Below are 18,334 nucleotides of genomic sequence, written 5' to 3'. Positions count from 1 at the left end.
ACAAGCTGAGACTACAGGTGCTTGCCAGCACACCCAGCTAATTTTTATATTATTTTGTAGAGACAGGGTTTTGCCATGTTGCCCAGGCTGGTCTTGAACTCCTGAGCTCAAGTGATCCACCTGCCTTTGGCCTCCGAACTACTGGGATTACAGGCATGAGCCACCAGGCCCGGCCAATTTCTGTTGTTTTAAACCACCCAGTTTGTCGTACTTTGTTATGGAAGCCCTAGGAAACTATTATATGCCATATACTAGAACCAGGTAAAAATGCAGAACCATACACTTTTTAAATTACCCTCTAGGGTTATATTAGGTTGGTGTAAAAGTAATCGCGGTTTTGCTATTACTTTGAATGGGAAAAGCACAATTGCTTTTGCACCAACCCGATACCTCTCTTCTCTTATGTGTGAATTAGGGATGATGGCATACAACTGCTTTGCTTCTGTCAAGGGGCTGTGCCTATATTAGGCACACAGCACATACTAATGTATGGAGAAGCAACATTGGGCTGTGAAACAAGCTCTGATTAGAAGCTACTAGTAGCTAAAAAGCTGAGTATTTCCAGTTCCCAGTTTCTAATCTGTCAAAAAAAAAAAAAAAAAATGACTGGGCCATATGGTTTCTTCCAGATCCCTTTTGAATAAAACATTCTATGATCCCATGTTCTGGGTCAAGCATTTTGAAGTAGTGTAGTTTTCTTTTTAACATTTTATGTTGAAGTAATGGTATATTCACATGTAGTTGTGAGAAATGATACACAGAGATCCTGTGATCTCTTTATCCAGTTTCTCTAAATAGTAACATCTTTCAGAGCTGTAGTAATTGTGCAGTTTTTAATGTAAGCTATACTTCTTGGAATGAAATGCTGAAGACATTTTTGACAGGCAGTTATGTTTACCTATGACGCTTAAACAAGATACTCAAATCTGGCCTCTGATCATCTCTGTGATAAAATCCTTGGCCTCTTTGCATTATTGACCATTTCGCCCATTGGCCTTTGTTCCACTTAATTTTGTTTAGATAAGGGTGACTTTAGAAATGAAGATATATGTCACTTTTTTGCCACTTTCTAGAAAAATGTGCCTGACAACCAAGGTACGTGTTCTCATGATGGTCTGCTGCCTTTATAATAATAACATAATGATAATATTAACAGAAAAAAATTAGGAATTTTTTGAACTCATAGTATATGTCAGGCTAGCTTTGGGCTAAGTGCTTGAGAATCATTATCTTATTAATCCTTAAGCTGGACACATGGCTCATGCCTATAGTCCCAGAATTTTGGGAGGCTGAGGCAGGAAGATTGCTTGAGCCCAGGGTCCTGAGGCTGCACAGTGAGCCATGTTCACACCACTACACTCCAGCCTGGGTGACACAGTGAGACCATGTGTCCAAAAAAAAAAAAGTAAAAAATTCAGTCCTATAAGGGAGATGCTATTAGTACATCCATTTTACAGATGTGAAAACTGAGGCCCAGGATTCTAATGAATGACTATAACTTGGATTAGAACATGGATCTATCTTGACTCCACAGTGTGACTTAAACTGCCATGCCGCAGTGACAATGGGTAAAAGTTAACTCATTCACAAACATTATCATTTAGTTAAGTTTTCAAGCTGAGCCCAAGACACTTCATTAAGTTCTGCCCTTTATAGACAATTTTGCATTGTGATTGCATAGGCACAGTGGTACTTCTTTCCTGCCAATGCCCTAAGTGAGGAGCAGACAAAAGCCCCTCCTGGTTAGATACAAGACTTTGAACCCTGCAGTTAAGCCTGGGGGTGAGGGAAGGGAAGAGGAGAAGGGGTGAGTGAATAGTATTGGCAATCCCATTCCTCTCTTCACCTTGGACTTGGATCTGACCCACAGTGTTACTTCCCTTTTCAGAATGGGAAGAAAGTTTCCAGCTGACTTCACTCTCGCTGGTATTCTGTCATGCCAAGGGGCCCTTTCCTTCAAAGGTCATACAAAGGAACCCCAAAATGTTTGCAGTAGGCTTGTGTCTAAATTATTTATTTGGTTTGTGCTATCTTGTATTAATGATCTTGCTTGTTAAAAACACTATAAAATGACTCATAGGGTGGTGTGCTGTTAAGGCTCGACTCATGCTAATTAGCTACTTTTATTTTATTTATCAACATGGTTCAGAACTGGGGCAAGAGTCAACCCACTTTAAAATGGTTGTGTTTTCTTCCTCTTGACATTTACATTTTTAAAACTTTATTCATTTGCTCCAGGGTAATTCAGAGACCTGTCCCTCTTCTTTCACCTTCTTGATGACTTTTATTTGGTCTTTTGTAATAATTTCTTATTATTTAGCCCGGTCATATTTATATACATTACATACATAACATTTCTGTGTATCTTATCCTCATGGCTTTAAAAGAAACTGTAATGACCAGGTTCTGTTCCACAGTCCATGTCCAACATAGCTTTAATTTAAAACATAAATGATGAGATGTCAGAATGTGTCACCTGGGCCAAGGTGGCATTACCAGTACCCTCTCTGGACTCTCTGGGGAGATCACCATGTCTTTTCCTGTGTTCCTCATTTCCATGAATGAAAGGAACCCCAAGATGGAAGAAGGTTATCTCTGAGGTCTAATGCATGAAGAATGAGCAGTCACTAACTCTGCAGTATGAACTGATTAATTAATGATTAACTAGCATGACCTAGCTGCCTTGGAGGAAGTGAGACACAGGGGAGGTACGGAAGTGGCAAGGCTGGGGCGTGGGTGTTATTGTCAGCAGCTTGCAGAAATGCCTGATACCATAGGCATAGGGGAAGGAATTGGAGAAACAGAGAGAAGGGGAGTTAAAGGCCTCCCATCTCATATCTCCATTCTGCCATGAGTGGGTGCTAGCCCCAACAGCACAACGTGAACATCTTCTCAACTACCTCTCATCTCATTTTTTTCATCCTAAATGACTCCATTACTATAATATTCTTGGAATTTGACACCTTGCTTCACAGTGCATCTGTGGGGAAAAAAAAAAAATCTGTGTTAACAAAGGCATATCTACTGCCTTGGATAGCTGAAACTGGGTCTGGAATTATTCAGAGCCAATCACTTCCTTATTCAACTGCAGAGTAAAGGCAAGCCTGCTCTAGAAGTCTTGTTTTGTACCTACACCAGGTAAATAGGATTGTTGGTTTGAACTATATTTCTAAAGGGACAGAGGACTATATTTGAAAACTCAGGTATCTCCTTAGGATTGTGCTGTAAGCGTTTATTACAATTAACTCTTCTGTCAAACATATAAAGTATTCATATTGCCTATGGAAAACATAAAATTCCTTTAATTTGTTAAGGTGTTAAAGTAAGACAGATGCTCAATTTGTAAATATTAAAGAAAAACCTCAGATCAGGTTTGGAGTTGAATCTAGTTCTATTTGATAACCTACAGCTCTTATCTGGAGAAAAGATGCAGCAAAGAAATAATTAGAAGAGACCTTTCCCCAAAAATATCGGTACTATTCTCTCGATTATGACAGACACAGGATGATTTACACAGTGCAATGCATAAAGCTTACTAATGGTTATTTACTTAGATGTGCAAAATACAAAAGGCTCAGGTTAAAGCAATGGTGATGAATCATTTATGAGATATTATCTACTGAGATGGATTGGGTCCATCTGTTGTAGCTGGAAAGTTTTTTGTTGTTGTTTATATATAAATTCATTTAATTTTGTTTACAGTGTTCAGAATGAAAGAAGAATTAGGGCAGATAAACAAGGGATTTTTTCAACTCACAGATAACTCACAGAGAAGGAAGTTAGCAGTTTCCACATAAAAGTCAAGTGCTATCTATGCATCCTGGAGAAAGCATAAAGTCATAAAGCTCTGAAGAGCAGTATCACACAGTGCAAGTCCTGTTGTGGTCCACTGATGTTCTAAGGGATGCAAAGTCTGTCTTCTTTTGTTTTTCCATTCATCCCGTCTGGGAGTTGTTATTTTCTTCCCTCAGAAGAGACCCAGGAATGTTGCATGGGATGCACTGTGGGAACAGAACAGGAAATTCTGAGAATCATGGAAGTAAAAACTATTCCTGTGTCCAACATTAAATCCACGAAATTAGACTACTGTTAGGGCTGTCCACCATCAGGTTCGAACTGACTTTCGGATTGAGGCTCAGTGCGTCGGCTTAGAGAGCAAGCTGGTTACTGCAGGATATCCCTCTGATTTTCAGTGCAAGAGGGAATGTGCCTGAGAGAGTGGGAACCCGCTGGCACACATGGACTGGTATAGGTTGGTACTAGAGTCTGAAGGTACAAAAGGTTGACGTATCATATGTTTGTTCTCATTTGAATCCCCTTAAACTTTCAGTATCTCTTCAAATAATTTGTCATTATTAAAGTCAGAGGCCTTCTCATATTTCTATTTATTCTCTGTAGGTTTGGCTGGATATATAATAAATTCTCCATCAATATTAGCTAGTTCTGTTTTCATAAAGTGGCAATTTAAGTTAGCTTTTTCCGAAAAATTTCATTGTAGAACATCTGGAAGAAGTTATTTATGGGTACTTTTTGAGATTTGCTTGGTTGATTAGCAAACAATGGGGCTGAGGCTTGTCCAGTCTTCTCTCTGTATCTTGTCCATAGCTATTTATTAATACCTTAAGTAAGCACTGATTATATGGATGTGAAAGAGGGACTATGACTAGCTTATAGCAAATGTATCTTGCAACTGGAAAAATAGCCTTCAGTGCATGTTGAACTATTTTTTCTTCACATTTAGGAGATTAAACAATGGGTCCCTGGTATACGGATGGACCTTAGGAACCACATAGGGAGTGACAGAGATCAGAAGATATGGGCACCACCTTTTACAGAAGGAAAACACAACAGGCAGCTGTATGTTTCAGATTAACACAGAGGCACATGCAATTTGTCCATCAGCAACTGAGGAGAAACAGACATATGTCCTGAGGAATTGGGGAATGATAAGAGTTCAAGCCAGGGGTTCAAAAGGAATGACTACTTCACAGGGGTCTGAGTGCTAGTGCTGCTGGAGCCAAATGAGAGCAGTGAGAATGCTCTCGGTTTCTGTCAAGAGGTAAGGATGTGATTTCATGATATTCCAAGTGGGAGGAAAGGCATATGGTAAAGGTGTCAAGAAAGTAGGGGAGATGTATGACAGAGGATAAGAAGTTTGAGTCTGCAGATGCAGAAATGAGGAAGAAAAGCATATTGAGTCAGGGGATAAGTTTAACGAGGAGACGGAGCGAGGAGACAGCTGGTTGAATGTGCAAAGGTCAGGTGGCTTTATCATAACTCCAAAATTGCAGATTAGCAAAGGAATCTAAATCCGAAACCACCTCGCAACTCCTTTTGTTTTTGGAATGAGATTGTACAACTTGAGCCCTTAAACAGTTGTATCTGCTTTTTAAATTTTTTAAGTAAGAGAGAAATTTGACCTCAATATCAGGCCTAGGAATGACTAATATTTAACACTTTGTCTCTCCATTTTCTGCTGGGTGGACTGCACTCAGAGATCTTGCCACATTCCCCTCCACGGTAGATGTAAATGAGGATGTAGGGGAGAAAATGATGCCTTGTGATGTTAAATAAAAAGTAAAAGGCTTTTTTTTTTTCTGAGTACTGATGGGTCTAAGCAGATTAAAAAGACAGTCTTTACCACAAAAATCTTGTCCTGAGAAATACACAGGCATCACTATAATTAGTGGTAGAAAGTGATCCACATTCCATGAAAAGTAGTGAGGGAATCCTGAGGTCAGGCAAATGCCTCATAAGAAAATGAACCTGAAAAATGTATTTCTAAAACTAAGGGTCAAGTTCCCACTTGGATAGTTGAAAATCACTGTTTTGGGAGATCACTGGAAGAAATTTGGAATGGGCACTTCCCAATGTTCTGAAACTCTCTATTTTTACAAGATCAACCACTTGGTAAGAAGATGGGTTTTATATCAGCTTCTCATGAAGGGAGACATCTACTATGGAACGGAAGATTTCTAGTTTGGGCCACTTAAAAACTCAACAAAGAGTGAGGCATATTAATAAGAGATAATGAGGCATTTTGAGTTCTCTGGAACTGTGAGGTTTTGAGGAATGAGTTGTCTATCTTTTGATGGTGGTGGTGTGGGCAGTGGAGTGTGTTCCATCCAGGTTTTATGTAGGATCTGTTTGGAAGAATAAGGATTTAGATCTTTATTTTGAGGGAAATAGCATATGTATATCCCATGAAGGTTAAAGAAGAAGGCTTTTTTTTTTTTTTTTGGCTGTTGTGATATTAATTATTGTGATGATAACTTTCTGTAGTGGGGGGTGTGTCTCCTTTTCCATCTTTTAAAAATCCTTCAGCTGTGCTGAGAGAAAGATGTACAGGGCCACCTGTGGTGGCCATTTAGGTGACATCTTTCCTCAAAAAATCCCTCCTGTGCCATAGTGTGCCTAGGACCCACCATAATGCCTCAGTCAATCTTTTGGATTGACGCCTTGAAACCTATGTTGAATTACATGTGTTACCTGAAAGACTACATTAATTAGGATGTATCCAGCTATAAGAATTAAAACCTATCTAACTATGGCTTCAAGCAAATAATATTTATTGTTTGTAAAGACTTGAAAATTAGGCTACTTGATTCATAGTTCTCCTGTTCAGAGTATCTATAAGGGCTGTCTCCGTGTTTCTGAATTATCATCCTCATGATATTGGCTTTTATCTTTATAACAGTCATCTCATGATTGCAACATAGTGGTCATGGCTTCAAGACTTATGTCTTCGTATCATGTCAAAGCCAGGAAACCAAGCAGTGACAGCCAAAGGGATCTCCTCTTGGGGGTGGAATTAGTCACACACAAGGGAGGCTGGGAAGTTGACTATATGAAAAGAGAAAATGACCCAGTACAATCACAGTTCATTCCCCAAACTGGAATCCTGTCATCAGGAAGAAGGGAGAATGGCTGTTAGATCCATCTCTGTGAGAAGGATATGTTCTCCTCTACTAGTCATGGGCAGAATTAGGAAATGGACAGGTGAGAATCATGAAATCCTGCCGATGTTTCTGAAGGACCTGGGACATCACGCTACAGGAATGAGAGGACATTTGGATGGGGAAGAGAGAGAAGCAGGAACTGAGATTGAAGAGGTTGAATTCAGTGTTTTTTAAGGTCCCTTCTTGTTCTCAAACTGTGGTTTGAAAGAGTGGAGAGGCACCAAATATTTATTTTCTGCTTTCTCATTTAGTCAGTGCCTTGTTGTGGATATTAATCTGTGATCTATACAGTTATTTAGGAATAATTGGTAGAGGTTCCTTCTTTACAGCTCATTTTGGGCCCCTGTTTCCAGGAGCCATGAGGGTATATCCTGAGAAGAACATATTCCTTGTATTTCATTGATATCTTGGCAGTCATGAAAGCTAGAAAGTATAGTTTCAGGCTGTCTATAGTAAAACATGGGGCTTCAGGTTTCACTGGGCTAGGCAGTCTAGGTGCCAGCCAGCAGCTATCCCCTGAAGACCTTCCCCTGTGGTAGGGAGACAGTCCGACTTCAGGGTGCCCATCCATTCTGCCTAATTTCTATTTACAACAACCAAATCTCATGCAAAGAAATGTAGGTCAAGGGCAGGTCATCTTCTCTGTTTGTTTCTTTATCTATTCAGTGGGAAATCTTGCTGTAATTACTTCAAAAAGTTGTTGTGAGAAGAAAATGAGATAATGTACGAGACAGTTCCTTTGAGAAGCCGTATGGGTGGCATAATTATCAGCTCACTGCTGCTGATTCAGAGTCCACAGAACTGGACAGCAATGGGTCTGAGGTGCCACTGTCTACTAGCATAATTTAAATGCTCACCTCTGTCTTGTTTACTCTTAGCTTTCATTTCTTTTTTCCATTTTGGCCTCAAATATTTCCCTCTGCCTCCAGGTTTTATGAGCACTGGAAAAAATTTGGACAATCTAGAATCATTTCTGATTTTTTTCAGAAGGACACTTGTTATTGGCATCTATTAGCAATTACATCTACAGCCATTGGAAAGAATCATTGATATTATCTCATGGGAAAGCATGGTTAGGAAGGTTAAATAATTCCAAGATGTCAAAGAATATGATCTTGCAGGTGAAGGAGTAATATCCTAGCAAAGATAATTTTGTTATGTAGAATGTATATAAATTTTAAAAATTGCCCCCTAGCAAAGCCAACAGAGAGCTTGTAAGGAAATAAGCATATGTGTGATGGTATGTGTGAATGTATGCATTGGAAAGGTCGTTGAAAAAGGGCATGCCAAGTGTTCAATAATATGAGAGAAATTAAGCGAATTGTACCACATCCACTTAATAGAATATTATGCAGCTTTTAAAGGTGATATTTATAAAGATTATTTAGCAAAATGGAAAATGCTTATTTTGTAATGTTAAACGAAAAAAGTAAGATGTGAAATTTTATAAATGCTTTAATCACAACTATGTTAAGTATGCATCAGAAATACTGCAAAGCAATATATCAACATTCTAATAGTGTGATTGTATGATGGATACTTTTTTGTTTCCTTTTTTGCAACATAGTTTATTACATTTATTATAAATGGTTTTTAGTTAATTTTACAGATTATTTTTAAAAAGAAAAGACAATGCTACTAAACAGCAGGTGTTCCAGTCAGGGTTCCAGCAGAAAACAGATGGCATACTAAAACTGAGATCATTTGAGGACGGTTTAATGAAGAAACTATGTTCGAAGGTAGAAGCAAGTTAGTGATGTGACCTGGGGCTGGAAAAAAAGGGGTCTGGAACTTTACAGGACAGGCCTTGGAGAGTGCTGTCATGAGAGAAATTATGATACTTGGTTAAGGAATGGAGGTGGCACAGAGAGGTGACACCACAAGGAGGAGCCAAGGGGATAAATATTCCAACCTCTTTGTCTTCTGTCTCTCCATTGTCCTACCAGGTGTCTCATTAGCCAAACCCAGCCAGCCAGACAGTGGTCATGATGCTGTCCATGCAGGTCTCCCAGGACAGAGAGCTGGGTGGAGAAAGGTGGAGTCTGTTTTAGGACAAGTAAACTGAAGCTATCTAGAATAGCAGGACACACAGGAGAATGGCTTGTCCTACTAGCCTGCTAACTGGTCATAGGACTGGTCTCAAAATTCAGTTGCTGACCCCATTCCCCTGAAATAGATGACCATAACAGCCTTCTGGGCTAGAATCTCTGGACTCATAGATAGAGCCATTTGTGGAACAGTTCTGGGACCTCTGATATCTACGAAGCACACTCAAGAATTGGACATATAAAGTAAGCATGGCTTGGTCCCATTAGAAAAACAGGACAATTGCCTCCTAGAAGGAAAGAAAAGAAGTGGAATGCAATGCTGCAAAACCCAAGGGAAAAGGAAGTTTTGGGGAGGTGGATGTTCGATGGTCAGGAATGTTAAATATGGTAAGGGCCAAGTGGGATGAGGGCTGAAAACAAGTCGCATATGACAATCTCCCCATCTGTTTTTAATTAGAGAATGCAGGGTGAATAGGTCTAATACACTCTTTGGGTAGATTTGCTTTTTGTTTTTATCCTGAGCCTAGATTTTGAACACCACAGATGCTAATTAAAATTTTATTATTTTTATATTGGGTGTAGTCTTGAATTTCGATCACAATCTTGTTTTCTTTCAGCTTCCTTTGGCATTTTTGTCTTGAAAGGGTTGTCTTTGATTAAGCTTGATAAGTTACATGTTGGCTTTGAGATGTGTCTATTGTTTAAGGTTAGAGATTTTGGTTTTGGTGTTTATAAGGGAATGAGACTCAAGCTGCTGAGAATCATTCTATTCACATATGTAGACAGGAAACAGCATGTGTATTAACAAACTGATTGGAATAGGAGTTATATCTCATACTCTGAAACATTTGACTTGGGAGCCATCAGGCATTAAGCTGTTACCATATTAGAGAGCAGTAAAAAGGCAAATTTAGGAAATTCCTAAAAAGATGATTTCTTCTATGATCTGATGATGGTACAGTAAATTCTTAGTTTCAGAGTATAGATGCCATTTCAAGTTAAGTATATGCAATTTAAATTAAAGATGCTCAGATGTTAGCTGGCTGCCACAGCATATTGGCAACAGCATGTGTTTGAACTAGAGCAGATAATTCAAATGGCTCGTTATCCACTTACATTCTAATCATCTGTGAGGTGGCTTCTCTCTGGGCAGGCTCAGCATGCTCTCAGGGGAGATTTTACAGCTTCTGAACTTCTGACTGCTGTGACTCAGCCCATCCTACCCAGTTTCTGGACTGCTGTAGCTTTCTCTCTTTATGGGCAAAGCCCAACTTTTTTTTGGGTTTTAATTCTCATGTTAGCAGGCAGTGGTTCCTGAGCCCATTTCCTGGCTGTTTCAGTTACTAGTTCTGCATAACAAATCATCCCAAAATGTAATGACCTAAGACAGTAACAAACATTTTATTGTCTGTCATGGTTCTGAGGGTTGATTGGATCCATTTAGATGGTTCTCTCTTACAGTGTCTCATATAATTGGAGTCAGAATGTGGTTGGAGCTGGAGTTATCCTGAAGGCTTCCTTGTTTGTATGACTGGTGGTTTATGCTAGCTGTCAGTTGAGACCTTGGCTGGGGATATGGGCCAGAACACCTACATGTAGCATCTCTATGTCCCTGCTTGGCTTCCTCAGCCTGGTTTCAAGTGCAAATGTCCTAGATACACCAGACAAAAGTAGTATCACCCTTATGACCTAGCCTTGGGAGTTACGCAGTCTCACTTTTATTGTAGTCTCAGGCTTGCCTAGATTTAAGGGGAGGAAACACAGGTTCACTTTTTGATGGGAAGAGCATCAGTGTCATATTATGAGAAGAACATGTGGAATGGGAGATCATGTTGTACCATCTTGGAAAATACAATCTGCCTTACTTGAGATTTTTCTGTAGACATATCCCTAGGTGAGTCTGTGAAGCTGCAAAGCCACTTTTCCATTTTAGATGCCTCTTTGCTTTTAGCAAGCTTTTCCTCTGAACTTGTAGGTTTCCCTGGGGAGCCAAGATTTGATCTTGCCCTGGGCCTGCAACTTGGCACACTTAAACAATGATCTGTGATCAAGATCTTTCCTCTGGGTATCGCCTCACCGAAACTTGCCTTTTCTTGGCATTCAGGGCCCAAGGTACACTCTCTCTTCCTTGTAAATGGCTGAAATGTGGCTACCTATTCAAAGGAGCTATGAGGGCTTATATTAGGTGGGCCAGCTAGCCTTGTGTAGAGCATCCTGACCTGTTTTTATAATCCAATAAACTTACGTTATCATTTAGTTCTATTCCAAGCACTCTGCTGGGTGATGGAAATACATATAAGCTCAAGATATGGATTGTACTCCAAAGGTGCTCACATGGACATCAGTGGCCAGAATTCCCATAGTAACTACTGCTTTGAGTTAAACGTTAATAGCAGGTGGTTAAGTGGAAACCAGTGCGATCTTTAGGAACTAACATGCTAAGCTGTTTTTAATTTGTTGACTCCTTGGTGTGAACCTACTGATTCTATAAACCAGTAAACATCAAGACCCTGAGGAAATGGAATGTCACATGTATAAGCTTTGACAGGAGAAAAGGGAGGTAAGAAAATGTCCTAGCTTGGTGGAGGGAAAAATGAAATGAGCTGCTGGGAGAGCCACTGATACACTTTCTCTACCATTTAGCTTTTTGGTACAGTTGAAAGACCGCAGACCTTAGTGATTCACTTCGTGGATTCTGGGGCCAGACTGCCTTGATTTGCATCTTTTCTCTGCTGCTTACTAATTATATAGTCTTTGGTAAGTTTCATATTTTTTTATATGTCTCATTTTCATCATTTGTAAAGTGGAGATAATAAGAGTAAGTATCTCATAGATTTTCTCTGAACATTAGTCAAATGAAATACTGGCCAAATGCTTAGCCTGGTGCCCAGCACACAGAAGACTGTCTTCTATGCTTGTTAAATAAGCAAGCAGATTACTTTGTCTTAAATATTTTGTATTCTGTTGTCAAAGTAACTAGAGAATTGATAGATCCTTGGATTGGTGATGTCAGAAAGTGTGTGTTTGTTTTTTGTAGAATCACTTCCCTTCTCTCGTCTGTTTACAGTACATCTCGGTATACCTTTTTATCACCTTGTGGTCATACATTTGGGGAATCTGATTCTTTTGTTTCTAGATTTCTTTTCTTCAATTTTCTTTAATATGATTGGGAAATAGTGAGGGGTGCAATAGGCTTTCTGTTCTGGGAACTCATCAATTTAATGTGATTCTATTTGACAGTTTTATATTCTTCTATTCTTCTACTCTCTGCCAGTTAACCTATCTGCAAGGTGAAATTCTTGAACAAATTGTCTACCCAAAGCACTGCTCTGTAAAATAGATGATGTACCTGAAGTGGATGTGAGCTGTTGAGTCATACAAATGGTCGAAGTTGGAGAGGGCATTGGTTGTACCTATGTAATAGGATAATATAAAAGAAAACCGGACAAAACGTTTAGGTGATCTTCTTTGCAGTGATATCTCAGAATTGTTTAGAACGCTTGTGTTGTGCCTTCCCTTAGAAATGTGGATGATATTTTTGCCATGAGAACTTAACCCTGCCCCCGCCTGGAACCTTGGAAAGATGGGAAGTTCATTTGCTTCTTATATTGTAGAAGATCTACTTCCTTAAGGCCAGGGGAGACCTGTGATTCTTAGCCTGGATAGGGCATCAGAATCACTAGTGGGGCTTTTAAATATTTCACAGTGCCCACTACTCCCTGAAATTCTGATGTATTAGGACTGAGGTGGGTCTAGGGCTTCTTATTTATGTATTTTTCTTCAAATACTTCTCTGAATGTTCAAAATCAGTGGAGTAGACATGTGAGGTAAAGAGCAATAATTAACCCATATTATATCATATCAATACAAACACTGACATCTTGCACATATCTGATTACATGATTATCATGCTGTTGATTTTGCAAGCTCTTTGAAAACATGCCTTTAGATCTGGGGTTATTGCCATTTTCGGGCTGGAGTTTGTGAGGCTGGAGACCTTGGAGATGACCAATGGAGGGTCATCTCTTCAGTAGCTAAGTCCTTATGACTTAGATTCAGAATGGTAGAAGTATTTTTTAGCATCATTACTGACTTTCAAGTGGACTGAAAGAATTAAAGATGCACAGAAAAACATCTTTACTCCTTAATCATAAAGAAGCACTTTTGGATCCAAGGAAATAGGAAAATAAAACCAACATCCTGGAAAGTATAATGGGAGAATGTTAAATGATGTCTGCCAAAATCTCTCCTTGCATTACTCCAGTTGAGATGCCAAAGGCCAATTACAACTTGTTTTGTGGTAAGGTACGTGTCTGATTTAAACAATTGAAGATTATAGTAGAATGCTGAGAATTTTCACAATTAAAAAAAGCAATGTTTCCAGGTATTTGCAATGCGACAGAATTCTTCTCTCCAAATGTTTAAACTTGTGCACTTTATACAATGCTGTCTTTGTTTCTTTTCTTCTCCATTTCTCTCTGTGTCTTTCTTCTTGCCTCACTGTCTCTCTCTCTCTCTCTTTTTAGTTCCCTGATTGGTTGCTAAATGCCTTTAAAGTTCTAAGCTGTATGTCATTAAGGACTGATAGGAAAAAAAGAACATTGAAAATGGTTTTGACTCGGTTAGAAAATGCCCCTGAAGAAGATATTTTACCAAATAATATTGCTGTTTTGCAGAAGATTCAGTTTTGTCTTTTATGTGCTCAAGTTCTTGTGCACCTTTCCCAATGCAAAAGGAAATAAACGCACTTCTCTTAAGTATCATTCCTCCAAGGAGAACATCCTGGTTTAAATGAAGGAGATAACTGTGGCTAAATTATATTTCTTGGCATCGTTTGTGTGATATAAAGATGTTCCCTCCCATGTAGAGGATGTAAAGGAAGTGGCCGACTGTGCTTCCCTCTAGATCAGGCCAGCCAGGCTCTTGCTGTATCCATGACAGTCTTCTTTCATGATTATACTGGGAACACCCCTTTCTTAGGATCCTACCCTAATCCCTGTGGCCTACTAAGGTAAGAATATACTAAGTTGTCAAATTTCCCCATTTCTCTGCTTACTTCTTCTCCTATGTTCATTTCTGGGATTGAAGTTGGAAGAGGGCTAGGAGTTATGTTTCTAATCTGTATCTAAATGGCTCTTGAGTGGTGGCCTGATTTTTCTCCCTAAACCACAAAATGAAATTACTTTTTAGTTGCTTTCTTCTTGTCTGCTGAATATAGCTCTAATGAAGTTCTCCAATAAACAATCAACATAGAAAATTATAGTAGAATATAGTGTATACAGTGACCTCCTTCAAATGAAATACCCTCATTCTTCTTGCTGTTTATATTTCTCCAATATTGTCATCTCCTTGAGGACTGGGACTGGGTCTTGCTCGTTTTTGTATAGTATTCTATATAGTGTTCAACAATATTTATTGTGATGGAAGTTTCACAAGGTTCCACAAGATCAATTGCTTTTGGAATCCTATTTCTGCCCTTCCTTCCTTCCTTCCTTCCTTCCTTCCTTCCTTCCTTCCTTCCTTCCTTCCTTCTTTCCTTCCTTCCTTCTTTCCTCTAAAGGTATAACTGGCAGTTTGCCTGGACCAATGTAGTTTAGATTCACCTTGAGAGCAGATCACCATCTGTGCCCTCTAAGCAAAAATTAGACCCAGATGAGGAAAGAGTTGATTAAAGTTGTTACTGGACAGGTAAAGCCTCAAATCATTTGCTAAGTCATTTCACAGCACATGAAAAATGTTTGCAGTTTTCTTTTCAACCTCCAGCCTAACACACGAGGCCACTTAAAGTCATTAGTGTATCACTGACACACTCTTTTTCAAGCACTTTAAACTGTGATAATGTTCCAGTGGATGAAGTGGGAATTTGACTCATGGCTCATTAGTTGTCTTATTACAACATGCACGTTATAATAATCTGCTCTTGCCAAGTATGTTGTTTGACTTTTTGTCCCAGAATTCCTTTCTTGCCCCACCATGTCACCAGTGGGATATGACAACTCTGCTGAATTTTGCTAAGAGGGTAAATAAACTTGCTCTCCCTACAGATGGGTCTTGGGTCAGTACACAGGGTGCACACAACAGCCTAAGGTAGCTGAAGGATTTAGAAGAGGACATAATTGAAAACAAAAACAACTGGCTTTCAGTATTGTCTCTGCTACTTTACTGATTACTTAACTGTTGTAATTCCTCCATGACATTTCTTCCACATCTTTACTTCTCACAGAAAAGACAACCAGAAAACTTTTTTGTTTGTTTGTTTTTTAAGATGAACTGTGACATGTAGCACTGGAATTGTTGAGAGTAGCATTTTGTAACTTCTTTTTCCACTGATTGGAGAATTGTTGATTTTTTCTGTTGTGGGATATAAGCAAGGAGCATTTTTGCCCTGAAGGGAGACTTAGGTGATGAGCTAACTCATTTCCCAGAATTCTGTAGACAACATCATCATATCCCACTCTAAAATTCTCTCATTGTCTTCTTCAGAGAGAGAGGCTGGGGAGAGATGACTCTAGCCTAGGATGTGAATTGAGTCCCTGAGATTTATAATAATCAAAATATTAATGAAGTAGTCGATACAAATGCTGTTTGTGTAGAATGCCTAAGTAACCGGTTGTGTAATATATCAGGAAGAGATCCAGAGATGAGCAGAGGCAGAGCATAATAAATCAGGTCATTTGTTTTGCAATAATGGAATGATAATTGTGATAATTTCAGAAGTCACTATCATCCTGCAGCGTGAAAGAATCTTTTTGCTGGCTTTCCATTGTTTAAATATTCATGTGATGTCTATGAGTGACTTCCTGCTGAGAAAAATCTTTGCATATCTCCGGCTGGCACAAGAACTAGAAATTGTGCTTTGCTTTACCCTGGGAAGGTTTTGCAGGAACCTGAGTGCTCTCATGGTTTAGGGGGAATATTCCTCAAAGAACAATTATTTCAGTGAAATAAAGGCCCGTGTTACTGAATTATTTTCCAAATGCCTTCTCCTAGCCAGCAGCTGTGTGAATTTATAGGCACTCACCTCTGCCCTTTTGCACTGAGTGATGAGGCATAGGCAAAAATAACCATGCTAGCTTGTAACACAGTTATGCTATAGAAATATAAACATAGCTAATGACCCCAGAGGAGAAAATTCACAGTTGCTGTCACCTGCGCTTGTCTTCCCTCCTTCCCTCCGCCAGCTCTCTGCTTTCTGTTCTTGGTGTGGATGAATGGGGCTGTTTTAATTGAGCTATCTAAATTTGGCAGGCCATACATCCCACTGTCTCATATCCCAGGACTTAGGTCCACCTGTTGCCATTATCCCCCCCAACTCACACAGTGGGAGGTAGACAACACATGCTTGCAAATTCCTTTTCAGTATAAAACCCCAAAAGAATGGCAGTGAAGCTTTTAGAATTACTTGAGTACTGCAATGAATATGGATGCAGGTTTTTGCAATGGGGGTCATTTTAGAATGAATAATATTGTATAATTGCTTTGAGTAAATTGTATCATCAGTATATATATTAGATTGTATATAGAGAGTGTATATTAGAATGTACTAGGATAGGTATTCTGAAGGTGTTTAGAGTTTTCGTATTAGGCAAAATTCTCAAGTGACTGACTGAGGGGAAAATAGGAACGATAAAGAGGCAACAGACCTTTTCTAAGAACTCAAGTGCTATGTGTTCATTGTTTTGTTAATCCTCCTAATTCTTATCTGCATTGGGAAAGAATCACAATTCTCTTTTAAGGAGAAAAAAACAAAACAAAACAAAACAAAACAACAACAACAACAAAAAAAAAACAGGGGCAGATGGAAGATAAGTGCAAGCCCAGGATTTTGTAAGTATTAAAGGTAGAGCCAGCATCTCTTTATCTCTGATAGAATTCTGACTGCCAACTGAGTTTCCTTCCTTTAAGAGTTAATGGCCTCTAATGGCGGTTTGATTTGGAGGTGATTATGCATCTAAATTACCTGATTAAAAAATACGTTTCCAAATGTGGCTGATTACCTATTTACATATTGCTAGGGTTTAGGTGAAATTGTGAAGTTTAGTTGGGTGGTGATTTTCTGAGAAACTCTGCTATGTGCTGAAGTGAATTCTGTTTTTAGCTTCATGATTAGATTGGGCATCAGTTAATGCTTAAATTGATAGTCATTTTTCCACTAAGTTAAAGGAACCAGTCCTGCATATATTCTTTCAATCAAGATAAAAGCAATGACAGCATTTTCTGAGTTGGGTGGAGGCTGGTTGGTTGGGGCTGCATAGGGGGAGGGCTCTGGTAAAATCATCAAGACCAAAGTGAAATCCACAGCATTTGTTTAGCACAGATCTATAGATTACAGTGAGCTGTACAATGACATTTGGATCCACTTAATAGACTGCCCTCCGGTATTTTAGAGACTAATGCCAGCCAATCACACCAGGGTGGGATAGTTCTAGAGAGGATCAAGACACTTAAAATGGCAAATAAATTGAATAACAATGCAGGAATGAAATAACCTTACATATACAAAGAAGGGTTGCTAGGTAACAAGTGAGGGGGTGTCATGGCTTCAGATCAGAGAGGGCTGGTTAGAAAATAAAATGACATCCTCTCTTCTAATTAGTCCTCCTTCCCAATCACATGCATCAAGATAATCTTGTGGTTTGGGGCCTTAGCCTAGTTTGCAAAGCCCAGTGCTTTATTCTCTTTGTTTCACAGAGCCGTTTTCCTTTCTGTGCTGCAGGCTTGGTTCATTGGCTGCTGTTTCATCCTGGCTGTTGGTTCATTGGCTGCTGTTTCATCCCGGTTAACTACAGGGTACTGTGTTTGGTGGTGTCAACTCACCAGACCCAGTTCTCTAAGCAAATGTTTGCAATTTGATGAAAGACAAAGAAGGCATATTTGTCTGTATAGATAGAGAAGCAGAGCTAGCCATGCAGTTAAGGCCTTACAAAGAACTCGAGGGATCAGTTCTCTAAATTAGAGCTTTTTTAGCTGCACATAATTTTTAGATGAAAAAAGAAGATAATTCAATATGCAAATGTTAGTAAAAACAAACACTTCTATGTTACATTAAAAGAGTTCCTAAAGCAATGGACCTGGGAATCACCAGAGGAATTTTTCCAGACCATAAATATTCCAGAATCTTAAGTGGGGATGGACATTGTAGTTTGAAACAAACAACAACAACAAAACAAAACCAACAACTCTTCTGAGTGATTTTTATACATTTACCCCTAAACCGTTTGAGATCCACCACCCTAAATTTTCACTATATCTCTATCACTTACATTGTTATGGAATGTTCTATCTTGAATCCCTGAAAGTCCTGGCATTTTAAAAAGAAGAACTAAT

The sequence above is a fragment of the Rhinopithecus bieti genome, unplaced genomic scaffold, assembly GCF_001698545.2.
Source record: "Rhinopithecus bieti isolate Rb0 unplaced genomic scaffold, ASM169854v2 scaffold_28529, whole genome shotgun sequence".
In the NCBI taxonomy this organism is placed as follows: Eukaryota; Metazoa; Chordata; class Mammalia; order Primates; family Cercopithecidae; genus Rhinopithecus; species Rhinopithecus bieti.
Note: the sequence above shows the minus strand (reverse complement) of the source record.